General features: G+C 44.6%; 1 protein-coding gene across 8 annotated transcripts in view; it reads right to left on the reverse strand.

The window, feature by feature from the left end:
- FYN (FYN proto-oncogene, Src family tyrosine kinase) overlaps nucleotides 1-19,289 on the reverse strand; it is a 212,018-nt gene extending 192,729 nt beyond the window's left edge. For 4 of the 8 annotated variants that reach the window (XM_064598013.1, XM_064598012.1, XM_064598008.1 and 1 more), the window contains exon 1: nucleotides 18,803-19,289. The gene's annotated coding sequence lies outside the window, so the exon portion shown is untranslated. The remainder of the gene's footprint in view (nucleotides 1-18,802) is intronic. The other 4 variants (XM_064598011.1, XM_045865344.3, XM_064598007.1 and 1 more) reach the window with 2 other exon arrangements.
- Nucleotides 19,290-19,568: the final 279 nt, after the last annotated feature.

A 19,568-nucleotide genomic window follows, 5' to 3' on the forward strand; every position in this document is an offset into this window, starting at 1 on the left:
TGCATATGCATAATTCATTCATAACTGCTAATTCAAATAAGTGGCTATATCCTACCAAATGCAAAAGAAACTATAGATGTAGAAATTGACAAACAGGAAAACTGAACTACAAAAATACTACAAACACTTCAGCACCATAATATGTGCCTTCTATTTTGCCACCTGTCATCAGCAACCAAATTTTACAAATGTTTTGAGAAACGACTCTGTAAATCAACCTAGTTGTTTCACAATGGTATGATAGATGAATCCTGTAAAGTTTGGGTGCGTTCTGTTCCAAAACAGTTGGAAATCTTTCATCAAAGCAGTGAGTGAAGCGCCAAGACACTTCAGCTTTTAAAGCCTTTAGCCAATTGCAGTTCTTGAAAACAGGGCTTGCTAAAAGGAAGATGTTGAAATTCATCCCAACAAAGCAAAGGAGGAACTAAACGCAGTGCCCAAGATTTAATTCTGATATTATCTTATGATGTTTTGAAGGATCTCGACCTTAGGTGATCTTCTGATGGTGCTCCTAGTTTTAACTGGATACATTGATATTATGAACCAGAATGCAGTGAAATTATGAAGATCTATGATTTGTGTCATCTAAATGTGATAAGCCTTTCAAACGACCACAGTGGATTTTATTTTCATGAATTTATAAAAATATTTTTTTAAAGATTTATTTGAGAGAAAGTGTGCAAGCAGGGGGAGGGGCAGAGGGAGAGGATCTCAAGCAGACTCCCCGCCGAGTGCAGAGCAGACTGGGGCTTGATCTCACGACCCTGAGATCATGCATGATCTGAGCCGAAATCAAGAGTCAGACACTCAACCATCTGAGCCACCCAGGCACCCCTGTAAAAATATTTATTAATGATAAAAATCCTGAATGGGGGTAAAATGGGGGTGAAAATATTTGGGCTAAAATATTAACACATTTCTATGTGAAAAAAATTAGTCTGGGAAAAGCCTCCGTTTAGCAGAATTTGCTCTGAGCTTATTTGCATCTGTAGAAAGAGCTATTTTCTCTGAAAAATATTTTGATGTACACATAAATGCCAACTAAAGATAGTGACAATTTCACATTCTGACTATAAGACACAACTTTGAAGGAGACTGCAGGCAAATCTATGAGAAAATTTAAAAGAGTTCATTCTTCATAAAAAAATATGTGACATGGGCGCCTGGGTGGCTCAGTTGGTTAAGCGACTGCCTTCGGCTCAGGTCATGATCCTGGAGTCCTGGGATCGAGTCCCGCATCGGGCTCCCTGCTCGGCGGGGAGTCTGCTTCTCCCTCTGACCCTCCCCTCTCTCATGCTCTCGCTCTATCTCATTCTCTCTCTCAAATAAATAAATAAAAAATCTTTAAAAAAAAAAATATGTGACATGAATATTAGAGACATATGGCTAAAAACTGACTAGAGCGAATATATATCCCAAATAATCATGGTCTTATGTTCTTTTAAATGCTTAGATAATCAGTATAAAAAGGTGTTTTTTTTTTTTTGCTCTAATGTATATGGACATGTTTTTAATTTTTAGAAATTTTATTTTTGAGATTTTGAATAGAACTGTTTCCAAGGTCCAAAATATTATTGAAATGATGTCAGTTAATAAATCAACTTTTAAAAATTCTATAATATTATTTCAGTGACTCCTCTCAATGATGTTATGATCCCACATCTCTAGCTCTCTTGGCTCCCACTGACAGATGTGGGAAAATATGAGATGCATTTATGTTTTGAGAAGATACGCTCAAAGCATCACAGTAATTTTCTAGTAGAAAAATACATAAGCAGTATCCTCACACCACCAAACCTACACTTTTTAAAGCAAGACAAAAAAAAAAAAAGACTAAAGATTTCCCTTCCCAAATTACTAGGCATTTCAAGGAATAGCAGGTTTTAAAACATCTTAAATGCAGCATCATCCTTGTATGAATGTCAGAGAGAGATGAAACATAATTAAAAAGAGCTAACTGGTTTGTTTCCCCCTCTCTCATTTAGTGGTCTGGTAACTACTTATGAATTATACTTGAAAATGAATCCTTCCATAAACTCATTCTTTATTTAGCACGTGAGGACTGAATAAAAATGAAGAGCTTCTCCCCTTACAGTCAGACTGTAACCTCTAGTATTCACCGATACCTTTAAAATACGGAACTGAAGGATCACACCCAGTAAAAATTCTTATCTAGTCTCCAGCATCACAGTAAACTCATTAAAGAAAGGCCTGAAATTCTAATACTTTCCACTGACCTGAGGCTCCATGGCAACCTGAAGTCCTTCCTTCCAGGGCACATGGAAGAACTGCCACAAGCTAAACAGTGGGAAGCCCCGAATCCCCACTTCACTTTGTAATATCTGGTATACAACTCTGCTCCTTCAGAGGGCAGATCTTCCCACTTCTTGCCCAGAAGGAACCTAGTACAGATATGCTAAGGCATGACTACTCAAAAGAACAAGTGTACTATAAGAATATAAGCAAGTGAATATGCCGCCATCATTGTTATCATCATCATCAAGATAAAATACAGCTCAGACACTGTTGCAGGACTGAGATTTACACTTAATACACAGCTGCAGACAAAAAATGTTACTTCAGGGGTGCCTGGATGGCTCTGTCGGTGGAGCATGTGACTCTTGATCTCAGGGTCATGAGTTCAAGCCCCACGCTGGGCACAGAGCTTGCTTAAATACATAAACAAATAATTTTTTAAAAATATTTTATTTATTTATTTGACACAGAGGGAGAGAACACAAGCAGGGGGAATGGCAGGCAGAGGGAGAAGGAGAAGCAGGCTCCCCGCTGAGCAGGGAGCCCAACACAGGGCTCAGATTCCAGGACCCTGGGATCATAACCTGAGCCGAAGGCAGACGCTTAACTGAAGGAACCACCCAGGTGCCTAGTAAATAAATTCTTAAAGAATGTTACTTCATTTCTCCATAGTTGAATTCAATTTGATCATGACCATTGCATTTCTCATTATGGCAGAAAAAACAATCTTGCCACTTCAAGATAACTTAATCTCTTCAGATTTAAAATTTTCAGTTGCCTCAGGGCAATTAGTCAAATTAAACTTACCTCAAACTTTGTCTCCGGGGCTATGTTCCTTTCCCTTGACCTTCTCCCTGCATCCCCACCCCCCCTGCCCCCCATACTCCCAACCCCCCTGGTTAGATGACAGACCACCACAGGATGGGTGAGGACCAAGTCCAGGCGCTGCCCTCCATGCCCTCACTGGCCTCCCTGGGATGTTTCTTCCCTTTGTCTTTGGGTGTTGGCCTGGTTCTGCTGATCTGCTGATGTGACTGGTAGATCGAACCCAACCAGTCTCCAGGAGTGAGACTGCACAGTTCGTTCTGTGCCGCCTTCATTCTGCCTCCAAGCCTCTCCCACCCGGCTCCCTCTGCACCTCCACATGTGCCCGAGGGGGGCCTGCAGGCCCTTGTGATCTCTCCTATGCCACATGCAGGCTTTAGGGAACTGGGAGGGGACAGCACTTCAGGGCTCATTTCTGCCTAAATATGCCTCACTGCAGGGCACACTACAGGTGGTTTCCTTCCAGGGTTCCAGACAGGAGGCAGATTCTCCTCCACCCTCCTGAAGTAGGGGAACTCAATGACCCATTCATTTCTCTCTAGTCTCTTCTAATCTCTAAAGGCTCCATGCTCCATCCCAGGAAGGTATTTCCTCCTTCCTACAGCCTCCTTCCTGCATGGCTTACTGTACAATATATGCCAGGCCTTCTGAGATCTGCCTTCTTGGAATCCGCAATCATTTTTCTTCTAACAAAGCCTGTCTCTTTTGAGTGAAGGCCTGGGCTAGCTCTGGTCTCTGAAACATGCTTCAAGGGCCTGTTCTGAAATTCAAAAGCTGAACAACGTCTTCTTTGTTGTAGACCATATTCTGTCCTCCCCCTGAAGTAATGGAATCCTTAGCCTCAGTGGGGAAGACTCCCAGTGCAACAAGAATTAGAAGGAAGGGAAAGTAAATTGAATACTAGTCTAAGATATTATCACCACCAAAGCAGCTTGTCATAATGCAAGGTTTCAGTGATCCCAGGACACTCATCCAAGATTTATTTTTTTAAAGTAAATTCTACACCCAACATGGGGCTAGAACTCATGACCCCAAGATCAAGAGTTGCATGCTCTGCTGACTGAGCCAGCCAGGTACCCCATCATTCAGGATTTTTTAAAAAGTGCAACATACTGACATGTCATTCTTCTAGAAGACATACTTTACAGTCAACCCTTGAGCAACATGGGTTTGAACTGTGTAAGTCCACTTATACATGGATTTTTTTTTTTTATAAATACTGTATAGTACTGTAAATGTATTTTTCTCTTATGGTTCATTTTCTTAATATTTTCTCAAGCTTACTTTATTGTAAGAGTATGGTACGTTATACATATAACATACGAAATATGTTAACTGACTGCTGATGATCAATAAGGCTTCTAGTCAACAGATAGCTAATAGTTATGTTTTTGCTAAGTCAAAAGTTATACATGGATTTTCGACTACCAAGGGGTCAGCACCCCCAACCTTTGTGTTGTTCAAGGGTCAACTGCATACATATTTGAACCAAGGGCAAAAGAGGCCTATGGCTTTTGGTTTCTTATCTAATGTCCTCAATCGCTATTCTACAGTTGAGTGGAGATCCATTCAACAAGAAGCCACCCTTGCTCAGCATCATTTTGGAACTCTTCACTCCCCTCGATTTCCTCTTTCTAAGGCCTTCCTGCCTTTGTTTCCACTACTCCATACCTGCTGTATTCACTCATCATATCCCTAAAACCTCAGATCTTTCCTTACTGTATCCACCATCCCAATTTCAGCTTGCTCCCCTACCCAGCCTGAATCCTACTTGCAGCTGATTCAACTAATATTTTCTTCAGTCTCTTAGAACACCCTCCCCACTTGACTGTTCAAATCAATTCTCAACTTTAGGTCACCACAAGGTCAGATTTCCATTCCAAAGTAACAAGTACTACCAGGCAAAATCACAAAACTGGCCTAAAGGAAACCATTGAAAAGACCTACAAATTCCAATGGGGCCTCACTCTTTCTCTGTAATACTTCTCTTTTTTCTTTTTTTTTAAGATTTTATTTTTAAGTAATCTCTACACCCAGCATGGGGCTCGAACCCACAACCCCAAGATCAAAAGTCACATGCTCCACCGACCAATCCAACCAGGCACCCTCTCTGTAATACTTTTTATTCACCTATTAACATGTTACCCTGTATTTTCATGGCTGTTTGGGCTTTTTCTAGATTCTCCAAGCCCCTCTCCCATATCCAAACCTTCCAACCTTGGATGATGGCTCAGCCTCCAATTTTACTGAAAAGCTTCAAGACACTCCATGTGTCAGTATCTTTATCCTTTCAGTAATAGTTAGAAATCACACATGTAAAATACCGTGCCTTCCCCTCAGTAGGCATCCAAACTTGCAAAGACCTTTCCATGTGTTCTTTCTCATTCCAAGTTACTGCTAATTTTTATCCCTTTGAGAGCTATAGTGGGTTGAAAAGTGGCCCCTTCCCATTATAAAATATACCCATCTGGAATCTGTGAATGTTACCTCATAGGGAGAAAGGGTCTCTGAAGATATAATTAAGGATCTTAAGATGAGATCATCTTGGATTAGGTTGGCCCCTAAATCCAGTGACAAGTGTCCTTATAAAAGGAGAAGGCCATGCAAAGACACTCAGAGGAGAATCTCCTGTGAATTGGAGGCAGAAATTGTAGTGATGGGTCTAAAAGCCAAGGGATGCCAAGGACTGCTGGCAGCGACCAGAAGCTAGGAAAGAGGCATGGAACAGAATCTCCCTCGGAGCCTCCAGAAAGAGCCAACTCTAGTGACACCTTAATTTCAAGACTTTTGGACTCCAGAACTATAAGAGAAATTTTTCTGTTGTTTTAAGCCACCTAGTTTGGGGTAATTTGTTGCAGCCACAGCAGGCTAACGCAAGGGCTCCTTCTATACCCATTATGATCTTGCCCCTGCCAACTCTTTGCTGATCCTTTATCCCCTCTCTCTCCAGTCTCACCAACATCACCCTCATTAGTGGATCATTTCTGTGTGTTCTAGCTCATGTAAGAGGTTCTGAAAGCCCAGCTGAGTGTCCTGGTGGGGAGCACAGAGCAGGGCTCTTCCCACGTGGCAGTTCTGAATCTCAAGTGCATGGGAGCATTATTGTGGGAATGGAGGCCAGGGTACTTCATCCCCTACAAACAGAACCTCTGTCACAGCTAGGGACAGGAGATCAGGGAAGGCAGTGGAGTTTGCCTTGGGCACCCTAGATCAGGGACTCTTAACACCTTCCCACATTGGACTCTTCCTCATATGCCATACTTGGGTCAAGGTACAATCAAAGAATGTTTGGGGCTGCAGTTTTCCAAGCACCAGTCCTCCTTGTATCACACTTAGGTATAAACTAACCAGAACTTCCCTGAAACTACTGGCACCCACAGACACATCTGGCTCTGCTCATTATACTGTAGTCCTTCTAGGTCCTTCCCAGCCACACATCACTGGCCTTCCCTAAGCAATTCTTGGCCTCTTAGAGAACTACCTTCAACTCTTAGCAGTCTGAAATCAAGAATCTGTTGAACAATGACTATAGGACAGTGGGAATTATATGGGCAACCACACTTATATGGAAAGAAGCATGTGGTATGGCACACTATCTACCTATGCTTTGGCCCTAATTTGCAGACAGGATTAGAAGTTGGCATCACTGCATTTTCATCCAAGGAGGTAGAACATAAGATGGAACCTAAAAAACTGTGCAACCAAAATATGGATTCTAAACATGACTCTGAGGATCTACCAATGCAGAGGACCTAATGTACTAAGTACAAGAAGATAATTTATTCAAGATGCATCTCATTCCAGAAGTACTGAAAACATCTGTAAGACCTCCCAGCTTGGAAGCTTAGAACATAATCAGCAAGCATTTAATAAACGCACAGTTCAGTGTAGTACTACATAGCACAAAGCAAATTAAGTGAGGTGGGCTTTCAGCCTTCTGGAAACCTGCTACTGAAAATGGACAACATTGACAATGCCATGTACAAAAGTGACTGAACAAGCACAAACTGGATAAATACATGAAGTGGTGACATTACATGCCAGCTAAGGAGAAAGTGCATTTTTTTTTTAAAGATTTTATTTATTTTTTAGAGAGCGAGCGAGAGAGAAACAGCATGAGAGGGGAGAGGGTCAGAGGGAGAAGCAGGCTCCCCACTGAGCTGGGAGCCCGATGTGGGACTCGATCCCAGGACCCCGGGATCATGACCTGAGCCGAAGGCAGACGCCCAACCATCTGAGCCACCCAGGCGCCCAGGAGAAAGTGCATTTTGACAGTGGTATTTTTTATGTGATCTCCCACATTTAAGGAGGTGGTTTGGTAGTGGGGGTGGAGGGTGTGCTCAAATCATCGACCATGTATGGGTATGGAAGGAGAAAAGTTCACTACCACTTTCCAAAGACCATAATGACATTTCAAGTAACAGTGAAGCACCAGGTACCTCCCCTTCCCCTTCTTGGCTGCAGCAGTTGGTCAACATCCATAGAATGTGTTCGTATTGTTCTCCATCCCTCAGATACATTAAACTTGGCATCCAGGTGAGGGCTATGCAGGGGGACACATTAAAGAGGAATCGCAGAGAACTTTTCAAAGGTAGATGAGAAGACTCTTAATAAGTGGCTGACAAACACTGACTGTTGTGCTGTTGGGCATTTTGTTATAGAAATGACTCGAGTAATGACCCTAACCGTGGAAAACATTTTATAAGGTTTATTTTTAGTCATGCTTTTGAAGGCAATATAGAGGCTCTGGTTGAGATACCGTGTTAGTCATTACTTTGTAGGATATTAAGTCCATGGAAACTTCCTCCTCTACTAGGGAGATTCTTCAGATGGTGATACTTCCAAGTAAACAAAATTAACACACGGAGAGGAAGGTACTCCCACAGCCACAGCTGGGTGTCATGTGGATGAGGGACTTAGGTAAACGCTGCTTTGAGAGGTGCAGAAATAAGTGGGCACCGACCCTCACTAGTCCTCACAGACTTCCAGGCACAACACTGGTGGCCACTGTGCAGTAACCCCACTTCCACCGTCCACTACTGGGTTCTCCCAGTTTCCTCCTGGTATTGAAATATTCTGCGTTTCCCCTGGTCTTGGATGTCACTGCACCACTGCTAAATCCCTATGGTTTTGGTGAAAATCTTACTGGTGAAAGCCTAATGGCAGAGGACAAAGAAGTAACTATTTCCCTGACCACTCTAAAATTTTTAAAAATATTTGTTTGTGTATATTTGTGTGTGTGTGTGAGTGAGAGAGAGAGAGCATGCACACACATACGGGGCGGGGGAAGGCAGAGGGAGAGAGAATCTTCAGCAGACTCCCCGCTGAGTGCAGAGCCCAATGCAGGGCTTGATCCCACAATCCTGAGATCGTGACCTGAGCCAAAATCAAAAGTTGGATGCTTAACCGACTGAGCCACCCAGGCGCATCCCCCTTCCCTGACCACTCTAAATTTTTTTTAAAAAGTTCAAATTATGAGAAAAAGATCTTTAAACATATACCATTCTCAAAATACAATGGTGGTTACTGAAACAGTCTGGGACAATCATTGACCCTAAACCATGTGGGTCGGTAGAGAGTGAATGTGGTGCCATCAGAAACTACAGAAGCTCAATGTCCAAGGAGATGCTAGCCTAGCCCCACAGATGGCCGGGAAACGAGCTACATATTCCAGTGCCCTGATCCAGGGCCTGTCTGAATAAACATCCACCGAGTATCTGCACTATGAATAACATTGTGCTACATGGTATAGGGGGACAAAAAGGGGGGATGGGCAGCACACATGGGGCCAACAGTCTCTTGAGAAAACAGGACCCATATACATAGATTTCTTGGAGACCTGTATTCTAGTCTAAACTGAATTACTGGATGTATGACCTTGGGCAAGTCACAAAATTTCTCTGCACCTTGGAGTCCTCATATGAGAATTTAACAACATAAGGCATCATTTATTAGGAGACAATTGCTCACAAATGTTCAATGCAAGAGGATGAGGAGATTAGGGGAAATTTCCCAGAGCTGGGATTCCAGGTGGGCCTTGAAAAATGGGTAGAATTCTGAGGGGAAAGAAGGATTAGGGGATTCCAGAAAGGAAAACAAAGGCCGGAACACATACTTCATATTAAAGAAGTATGACATCTTGCTAATCAAGTGTTAGTGTAGTGGTGAATGAAGTGAGCCAGATATGACCAAGGATGTGGAGATGGAAGGTGTTGAATGCCATCCTAAGGAATGGGGCCTTTCTCCTACTCAGTGGGTTGTTAGTAAAGGGACGAGGCAAGAAAACCAGTATCTACATCAGCCAGCACATCCATTTTACATGGATCGACATCTCCTCACTCAATTTAGAAGATATAGGAGTGAAGCAACTGCAGTCGTGATTTGCAAACCACGGGAGAGCCTGAAGGACATAACATTAAGAAAATACAGATCGGGCAGAGATCTATATAAAGGACAACCACACAATTGCCATTTCAAGTAAGAGATGATAATAAAAGATAGAGAATGACAGAATGTTAGCATTCATTGATAACTCAGCTGTGACATCTGAAAACAACGAGGTGCTCTGTTTTTACTTATAGGTTGGACAATAAACTCCATAATGAAAGGTGAAAGCCTCCAAACTCTGAGAGCAAATAAGAGAAAGAAACCTTTAATAGAAATCAGCACTTTTCAAGTAGCCTTGTGTGCATGTGCTTGGTTACAGGCAACATACCACACAGTTCTGGAATAAAATGAAAACTGAAAGGAAAATCAAATTTTACAAGTGACAATATTTGAAACCATTACTGCTTTTAAATAGATAGAACAATGTGTGGAAATGAAGAAACTTGTTAGTGTTTATTTGCCTTTTCAGTAGAATTTAAATTGGGGCGGGGGGGGGGAGGATCTCATAGAAATACAGATTCAGTAACTTTTTCTGGGGATTAAAAGAAGAAAGGATTGGGAAAAGTGCCCTGGGCTTTGTTGTGGGAAAGGCGATCTGGCTCATTTTTAGCTTTCCATTAAAGCCCTACTTTTTGGTATAAAGCAGATGGAATCCTTATACAACTCCATGAAAAGCCTACTATTTTTGGGAACCTCAAAGATGGAAGCTCTGAAAAAAAAAATGAAAGTGTTTAAATTCATCAGATAAAATCCCACCAGCACATTCAAAAGAAGCAGGTACTTAGAAATCTTAAAAATACAAAGTAAGTGGTCTTCCTGTGATTGATTTCTGATCCCCAGCCTCCCCTGGGCGGCTGCTGGCTCTGGCTCTGGCTGATTGATGATTTTCTACCACTTCATGGCCTGCTCTCATCAATGTTGCTGAGACTCACTATGCTTGCTTCATTCCTTGTCTTTCAGAAGCTACCTCCCTGATGGTTCCATCCCCACTGCCATTCTCATATCCAGAAGAGATCTCAGTGTTCAACCCTGCCTGCCCCAGACTACTGAGTCAGAAGAGGGCCTGGGCATATGCACTCTATAAGATCCTCAGAGAATATTCATGTAACCACGGCCCTAAAGCTCTCTCCTTATTATTATTATTATGAGCTAAGGCCTAGTTCAATATTTTTTGTTTGTTGTTCTGCCAGGGTGGATGGAAGAACAAGAGGGCTGACGTTTACTGGGCGTGGACTGTGAGGGCACTGGGCTAGGAGGTGATATGCACTGTCTCCATCCTTACAGTTTACAATCTCATTTGAGAGATGGAACAAATTTAGTGTTAGGAGCAGAGATTCTGGAGTCAGACTGACTGCCTGGGTTCAGATTCCAGCTCTGCTGCTGACTAGCTGTGTGAGCCTAATGAAATTACCTCCTATATGCATCAGTTTCCCCTCTGTTAAGTGGGCATAATAATGATAGTACATCATGGAATAATGCTGGGTGTTGTGCTGGCCAATCAACCATGAATATGATATAGTCCCTGACTTCCAAAGAGCTCACAAGTCAATGAAAAAGACCAGTATCCACCCATTCTCTCACCCAGCTGATGCCATTTTGCTTTGTAAGTCAGACTGTGATAAGGGTGATGATGAGGTGGTAACCAAGTGCCATGGGGGCCCAGAGAGAGGACCAAAGAGGGGGCTTCGTGGAAGGTAAGTCTTGAATGGAGCAATGAAGGAGTGAGGTTTCCACTAGGGGGTAAAGGTGTCTTTATATCCTTCAACACTTAACACAGAAGCAACTGCAAAGCAAAGGCAAGGACGTTAGAAAGCAAGCAGGGAACAAGGAACCACAGCTCTGGAGCAAAAGCAGGCATGAGCTTAGGAGGCAGACAGACCTGGCTTCTCTAGTAATTAGCTGTGTGACAATGCACAAGTTACTTTACCTTTCTGAGCCTCAGTCTTCCCATTTGATCAATGGGGATAATAACACCTGCCTCACAGAGTTGTTATAATTAAGTAAATTACTGTATGTAAAGAACTTAACAAGGCCCCCAGGGTGCAATAAAAGTGGTAGGTATTATTATTTTTATGGTGTATTTAAGGAGGGGTGAGTACTTGTGGTTGCTACATGCTTTTTGACATTATCACAAGGCCAGAAATAAGTAGCCCTCAGAAAAAGCCTTATGAATTAAAGTAAGAAATTAGCTAAGACCTTCCCATACTGTATATTTTTCTCCCCAAATTTATAGTTAATAGATGTTCGATACATATTTGTCCAAACCAACAGGGTGCTGCTTGAGGTCACAGGTCTACAAGGGCAGAAATATGTGATGATCTCCGCTTCCTAAAAACACCCAGGAAGGACCCAAGTCAGCTTCACATCCAAAGTGAGGCCTCCCGCAGGTCATTCTGGAAGCTCTGAGACGAATGGGAAAATGCTCTCATCCAAACATTATGACAACTCAGAGCCTTACAAACGTTGTTAAAGTTTCATGAGTCAGTAAGCATTATATTTTCTTTCCACATTTTTATTAGACCATAAATCCAGTTCAGTTTATATCCTTCCAGGATTACTGTGTTCTAATCAAGTCCAGAGTGCCACTTAGCCTAGGCTCTCTGTACTGCAGGTCGCCGAAGTCCAGTCGGGTAACACTGTTTAGGCTATTCATGTGTTTTAGCAGCCAAAAATTAGATTTGCTCAACTAGAAACACTGAGGGGGGAAAAAAAGAGATTTCTTTAAATAATCCAAATCACCCTTTTTTCAGAGGAACCAAGTTCATGAAAGTCATAACTCATGTTTTCTCCCTCTACTCTGTAGTCTTTACCTTTGGGAAGTATGATGACATTCTGAAGTCAAACTCAAGGGACTTACATTGTAAATAGGTTAAAATTCTGGTTATCTGACTAAAACCAAGAAACCCTTTCATAGGGCTAATTTCAAAGTACTTTTATGTTTTCTATTCTCAAGAATAAAAAAGGCTCTGCATCTCTTAAGAAAACTTGCTAAATATGTTGTTTTCAATCCTACTATATAAACTTTCCCACCTTCCCAGTAATTCTTGATCCAGGCCTGACAATCACCCAAATCTCTTTCTAAAATATTCAAAATTTCCTTTTATGCAGACAATATATCTTCATTTTCCCTTCCCTAAGGGACATATATGTTGTATGTATGTTATATGTGTATGTGCACACACACACGAAACAGCAGCAGCAGATTCACAGCTGTTCCCATGTGTGGGGCACTATTCTGAGTGCTCTACATTTATTATCTCACTGATTCCTCATAGCAAAGCTTCAAGGTGCAAAAAGGGAGGCACAGAGAGTTTAGGTAACTTGGCCCCGTTCACACTGCTGGGAGGGGAACCAGGACCACACCCGCGTCCCTGCTCTTGACCACATCCCTCACCTGGGCTGGAAGGCTTGACACCTGGTTCTACATGGTGATTCTGCCACCTTGGACAAGTCACTTAGCCCCCTGGGCCTCATTTTTCCTCATAAGGAAAACAGACATGTTGGACTACATGATCTCCATCCCTTATGGCTGTATGTTCTACGGTTCATACATGTTTCTACCCTGATCTGGGGAGCAGCAGAGTTGTAGACTGCCACTCCTTATTCCCCTGATGCTGCTCTGGCCAGATTCAGAGATCTTTGGTGCTAAATCAAACTACACTTTTCATTCTTAACTTTGCTTAATCTCTGGGGCATAACCCTCCCCTCCTGGGGATCAGGGACACCTCTCTCCCCTGGGCCTGCTCAACACTCTGGCTGTACCATTCAGGGCCCGGCTCCTCTCCCTCCTCCGTTCCTGGGCTCTCCCTCAGCCCTGCCTGCAAACTCCCTGAGTGATATTGCCCACATCCATTGTTTCAAGTAGTTTCTAATTTGCTACTAATAGACTTATATATATATATTTTTAAATGTTTTATTTATTTATTCATGAGAGTCAGAGAGAGAGATAGAGAGAGGCAGCGGCAGAGGGAGAAGCAGGCTCCCCGCCTAGCAGGGAGCCCGATGCGGGACTTGACCCCAGGACCCTGGGATCATGACCTGGGTCGAAGGCAGACGCTTAACCATCTGAGCCACCCAGGCGCCCCTAATAGACTTATATTTAAAAGTCCTCGTCTCCACTCCAGACCCATCTATTCAACTGCCTTGACATACCTGGACCTGCCAGTCCAAAGTCCGTTATAAAGTCATCATTTTACACACCTGTCCTCTCCTGTCTTACTGTATTACCTGTCTGCATGTCTCTCTCCACCTAATTTCTCAGGACCCCTCTTCTGCACCCCCCTCATATACTGTCTCACCCCCTCTTACTCTTTTTTGTTCCACTCCCACTTCCATTCCTTCCATTCAGACCTTCATCTATTGCTCATCTGAGTTTCCATAACTACCTTCCCTGCATCGGTCTTGACTGCCTCTGGTCAACAGCCCACACGGTGGCCAGATGCTTTTATAAAATACAAATCAGATCAAAGTAGCATTTCCACTTACAACTCTTACATGGCATTCTGCCATTCTGACCCTTGAACAATGCAGGGGTTAGGGGTGCTGATCCCCATGCAGTCTAAAATCTGTGTATAATTTTTTGACTCCCCTGAAACTTAACTACTAATAGCCTACTGTTGAGGGTGCTGATAACATAAAGAGTTGATTAACACATATTTTGTATATCTATTATATACTACATTTTTACAATAAAGTAAGCTGGAGAAAAAATGTTAAGAAAATCATAAGGAAAATACATTTCCAATACTGTACTGTATTTATCAAAGAAATGCATGTAAGTGGACTGCACAGTTCAAACCCATGTTTTTCAAAGGTCAACTGTACTTACAAGAACATTCTCAATTTTTCCTCTAGCCCCATCTTCTTCCTCTGTCCATCTTTCTACAACCACCACCTACTCTGAACTACTTGCAATTTCCCAAAAGGTCTGTGCATTTGCCTTCTAGGCTGCTCCTTCTGGGGCAATGGCCTTCTGACAACACTCTACTAGCTGACTCCTACTCTTCATCTCAAAGACACCTCCTCCAACCTTTTCTGCCTGGCTGCCCCACTTTCCCACCTCTTTGCAGAGATCATGCTCCCATCTCTTGCTCTTGTGAGGACCTCTCGAATCACGGTGGTCAGAGACTTCCTTTATCCAGGTAAGTTCCTTGGGGCAGGATCACACCTCTGCCCCTGAAGCATTCAGTTCAATGTCTGGCATGGTGGATACTATGAATGAATGCTGCTGAATGAGTAAATACATAGGACAATTCACAAACACAGACCTGTCTGTGGCCCACAGAAGGACCCAGCTTAAAATGGAAATCACAGAGAGTAGAAGTATTTCCCCATCAACATGCTTTGCTTTCCCATTTTTAATGTTATTTTTATTTAAATATGAAGTTGCTTCACAACAATTAGAAGTATCAATTTCCAAAGCATTTAGTCATCCGCCCATATGGCATATTTTAATTAATATCATTATATCCGTACATAGTATTTTGCATATTGCCTAAGAGCAAGGGCTCTGAAACCAAACTAACTGGGCCCGAATTGTGACTCTACCACCCAATAACTATATGATCTTGAGTTAGTTACTTAACCTCCCCTGCTTCAATTTTCCATCTGTAAAATGAAGATAACCAAAACCACTTCATATCGTTTTTATTAAGACTAGAACTTCAACACTGCTTGACACATAGTAAATGCTCAATAAAAGTTAGCTATTATTTATTTATTTTTATCTCCTCTAGCGGACTGTGAGCCCTTGAAGAGCAAGGACAACAGAAGCATTCATTTTCATGACCCTATCTCCCAGTGCCTTGCACACAATAACACACTTGGCTAATGTCTGCAGATCAGATGAATATAATGAAATGTCTGTAGCAAAACTACGTGCATTATTAAGTATGATGACTAGTATGGACTGCATTGCTCCAACAGTTTGGAGGCCTGTGGAGAACAGAGACTATCCAGAACACTTAGCAGTTTGCCCTGCTCCTGGAGGTCTGGAAGCTCACTTAACCTCCATGGAATACGCAAGGCAGGGCTCACAGTCACCAAGTCAGGGCAGCTGTGTGGTGAAGGGGAGCCAGGCAGGATGGAGAGCTGGGCCTACCAGGGCTCCCTTCCCATTAGCATGGTCCTAGGCAAGAAATTTCTCCTCTGCAATCTGCTTTCCTCTTTCAATTAAGACAAGGTAGAACTGTGATTTCTAAGGACCCTCCTACACACTTTGGGAGTCTTTAAATCAGCAAATAAAAAACTGGGCCAAGAAAGATGCTCCTGGAGTAAAAGAACCATATCAAAGTCAACACTGGAAGCCTAAGATCACTGTATTGAAAGTAATCACTGAGTGGGAACTAGCTACTTGAACTGACAAAAAGCAAAGTTCTTCGAAACACGTTTAAAATAAAAAGATCTCAACTCAAGAAACCAAAAGAATAAAAGCAATGATGGGTACAGGCTCCAGTTTCCATATATTTTAATTCTCATCAGCCTGCAAACTCCCTGAGGGCAATGACTGTGCCTTGTTGAGTGGCAACATATGGCAAAGCTGGGGGCCCAAAATACATTTCTTCTTGATTTTTTCTCTTAGTCAAGTGGCTAACCTATATTTCCCAGGCTCCCCTGCAGTTAAATGTGGCCATATAACTAGCCCTCATGTATAGGATGTGAGTAGAAGTGATGGGTGTCATTTCCAGGCCAAGGCATTTAAAAAGTGGACTACTACATGAGTAATAATAAACATCTAATGCTTTTGAGCCATTACATTTTTGCAGGCCTATTTGTTATAGCTGCTAACATGAGCTTAATGAATCCAGGTGCCTGGCACATACCAAAGACTTAACTCACATTTATTGAAACAGGATTAAGTAAGACCAGGTTCCTTCTCTCAATGTGCTGACTGGCTAATGATGGAGACAGAGACATGCCAAACATAATGCCTGCTGCTGAAGTCTGAAAACAAAATTGGAGGTGTGGTGATTTGTTTGGAGGGGAGGATGGAGAAAGCATCAAAGACTTTTGAGCTGAGCCCTAAAGGTTAAATAGAACCCAAGAAAATCAGATGGGATTGGAGAGTCCAGACCCAGCACAAAGCATAAAGTACAGAAAGCAGAGCGTGCATTTGTTCACATTCAACCTTATCATTAAGTCTCTTTAGCTTGGTCAACACAGTGTGAGCTTATTGTGCACTGACTTTCCTTCCTGGGTCTGGCATCAAACAAACAACCCTTTGTTTTTACAGTACACTCATTAACCCCATTGCTTTTTTTTTTAATGTAAAAAGTTCTACGATGAATGTCCTTAGAAAGTGCAGAAGTAAATGTTTAATGAATAATAACTCTTTTCTAATAAAATTCTTGAAGAACAAACTTGAGACAGATCTATTACAACCGTCAAGGAACCATGCTCTTAGGAATCAATGGTTTCAAAGTTTTCACATTATCAATTAAGCATATAATAGTCACTGGCATACAAAATGGACCTTTAAGCCTCTAAATTTACATTAACATTTCCTCTTTAGAAGGAACACCAAACAGATGGTTCAAAGTTCTGTCAGAAGATTCTCTACATTCTTTGCTCGTAGTTAAGTGCCCCCAAACCTGAGATAGTTAACAAACCACTTCCTCCAAAAGTCTGAGTCCCTTCATCTGCAAGCACAGTACCCATGGGACCAGGACTCAGGAGAAAGAGCACAAAGGGTGGAAAGTATTACCATGGCTTGGGTGGTAAGAGGAAGGATGTGGGTGTCTGAAGGCTACCCTGAAGCGGGGAAGACACATAGTCTTCCCTGGTCTTCCAAATACCAATTTATTCTGGTTTTGATGCCCCCTAAAACTTGTTTAAATATAAGGGTAAAACACCACCACTGGGCAGACAAAATTGCATTTCAATACTTTTGCACTTCTTAGACTTCAGAGAAGTCTGGCTGCCTCACTCTTACCAAACACCAATTTAATATTCTGATTCCAAAGCAAAATTCTTCTGCCCCCACACCAATGTATCCTCCCCCAGCTCTTTAGTACCTATCCCCAAAAGAGAGGAGGTTAAAACAAGGCAGAGGAGGGCTACCTTGCTAGTAAAGCAACTCTTAAGACTGCTGGAATCATTTCCCCCTTAAATCGAAGAAATACTGCAGCTGCCAGTCAACACTACTGGGTCCAGGAATACAGCAAAATGACAGCACCTGCCACCCCGCAGCATCTGGGGCCTTTTATTTTTTGGTAAATGTGGCAGGAAAGACTCTCAGAGAGAAAATCAACGGCTTTATCTGAGAGAAAGGGAAGCCCCAGTGAAGAGAAATAAGAATCATCGTGTCCATCCTTGGGTACTTTGTGCGTCTCCTCTCTATGCACTGAAAGGGCTCTTTGTGTCACACACACACACACACATACACACACACACACACCCGGCAAGTCTGTGTGATTTATTAAGGGGAGGAGGGGAAAGAAGGGTGATTTTATTATCCTTCTTCTCATGAGTCCCAGCAAATCTCTGCCTGGGCCCAACCTCGGTGGCCTCTTTCTGGCCCAGTCCCCTCTGCCTGTGGCCGCAGAGATAAGAGAGGGGAGGCGACCAAAAAAAAAAGCAAAAAAAAAAAAAAAAAAAAAAAAACAGTCATCGATCTGGGGAAGTAGAGAGGAAATCCAGCGAGCAGGGAAGGGAGGAGAAAGGAGCTTGAGGGAGCAGAAGGGGTGGGGAGGCAGAGGAAGAAGAGCGAAGGCTCCAGCACGGGGGACAGGGGAAGGTTGGGTGGGTGGCGGCACAGGAAGAGTGAAGGGGAGGATGGGGGAAGTGCTAGGGAGGTGCCAGAAATAGGCAGGAGGATGCGCTGAGGAAAGCGACGACCGCAGGAGGAGGCCGAGAGGTGGAGGAGTGGGGCAGGGGTGGGGTGGGGTGGGATGGGATGGGATGGGGTGGGGAGGGAAGCAGCACGGGGCATCAATTATTAAGTGATTACATCATCCCTGACATTAAAACAACACACACAGACCGAGTCCCCGTGGGGGGCCCCCGAAAGGAGGGCGAGGGTGGAGTCTGGGCCAGCCTCGCCCCCCCAGCCAATTCCTATTCTCACCCCGCGCCCGCTCGCAGGCGAGGAAATGGGCCCCCATCCCTGCGCCACCTCAGGGCCGCACCCCGCAGAGGTGTCCTCCGGCGCGGCCGCGGGAAGACTCCGAGCGGGGCCAACTCCTCGGCAGCCCCGCGGGGCGCCCCGGAGGCGGCGGCGGCCGGGAGCCTGCAGCGCGGGGCCCCGCGGCGGGGGCGGCGCAGCGCGGGGGCGCCGGTGGCTGGCGTCTCCGCAGCATCCCCACGGCCCTCCCGCCGCGCATCCTCAGCCGCTTACCTGCGCGGCGCTCAGGCTCCGGAGCCCATTCACATGGTCTTCTCCCCGCCCTTCTCCGGCGCGGCCGAGGCGGCTCCGGTGGCTCCTCGCCGGGCCCGGGAGCCGGTGGGCCTTCCGAGAGCGCCGAGGGGGCGGCGCCGGGTGTCCCCGGCCCGGCGGCCGGATCCTTCCCAGGCGCGGACGGCGGCCGCCGGGCGGTGCGGCGCGGGCGGCGGCTTTGTGTGCGCCCGGAGAGCTCTCGGTGCGCTGGCTGAAGCGCCGTGCGCCCGGACGGGAGAGAACGCGCGGCTCGGAGGGTACTCTGCCTCTGCTTTTGCGGCCGGCCGGCGGGCGAGTCTCGGCGGCCTTCGGTCACGACGACCCCTCCTCCTCTCCCGCGGCAGCCCCCTCCCCGCCGGCTCCGCTCCTGACAGATGGCGCAACTGCAACAACGCGCCGCCGCCGCCGCGGCTGCTCCCAGCTACTCACGCTGATGCTCCGGCCCCTCCAGCCCCAGCCCCGAGCGAGGCCGGGGCGGGACGCACGCTGAGAGTGGCAGGCCCCGCTGACCTATCAACGCATCCGTCGGGAGTTGCGGGCGGCGACCATTGGTGTCTGGGGCGGGGGCGGGGCTGAAAGGGGTGGGGCCACCGAGTGGGTTGAGCGTTACTGTGGCAGCAGGCATCCTGGCGTGCGTGCCGTGTGGGTTGTGAGAGGGGATGCGAGGTTGGAGGAGTTGTGTGTGTGCTTTTAAGGATTGTGTGGACTTGCGAGGTAGTGGGTTTGG

The sequence above is a fragment of the Mirounga angustirostris genome, unplaced genomic scaffold (genome assembly GCF_029215605.1).
Source record: "Mirounga angustirostris isolate CCGP_5_RB_7025 unplaced genomic scaffold, mMirAng1.0.hap1 SCAF_8, whole genome shotgun sequence".
In the NCBI taxonomy this organism is placed as follows: domain Eukaryota; kingdom Metazoa; phylum Chordata; class Mammalia; order Carnivora; family Phocidae; genus Mirounga; species Mirounga angustirostris.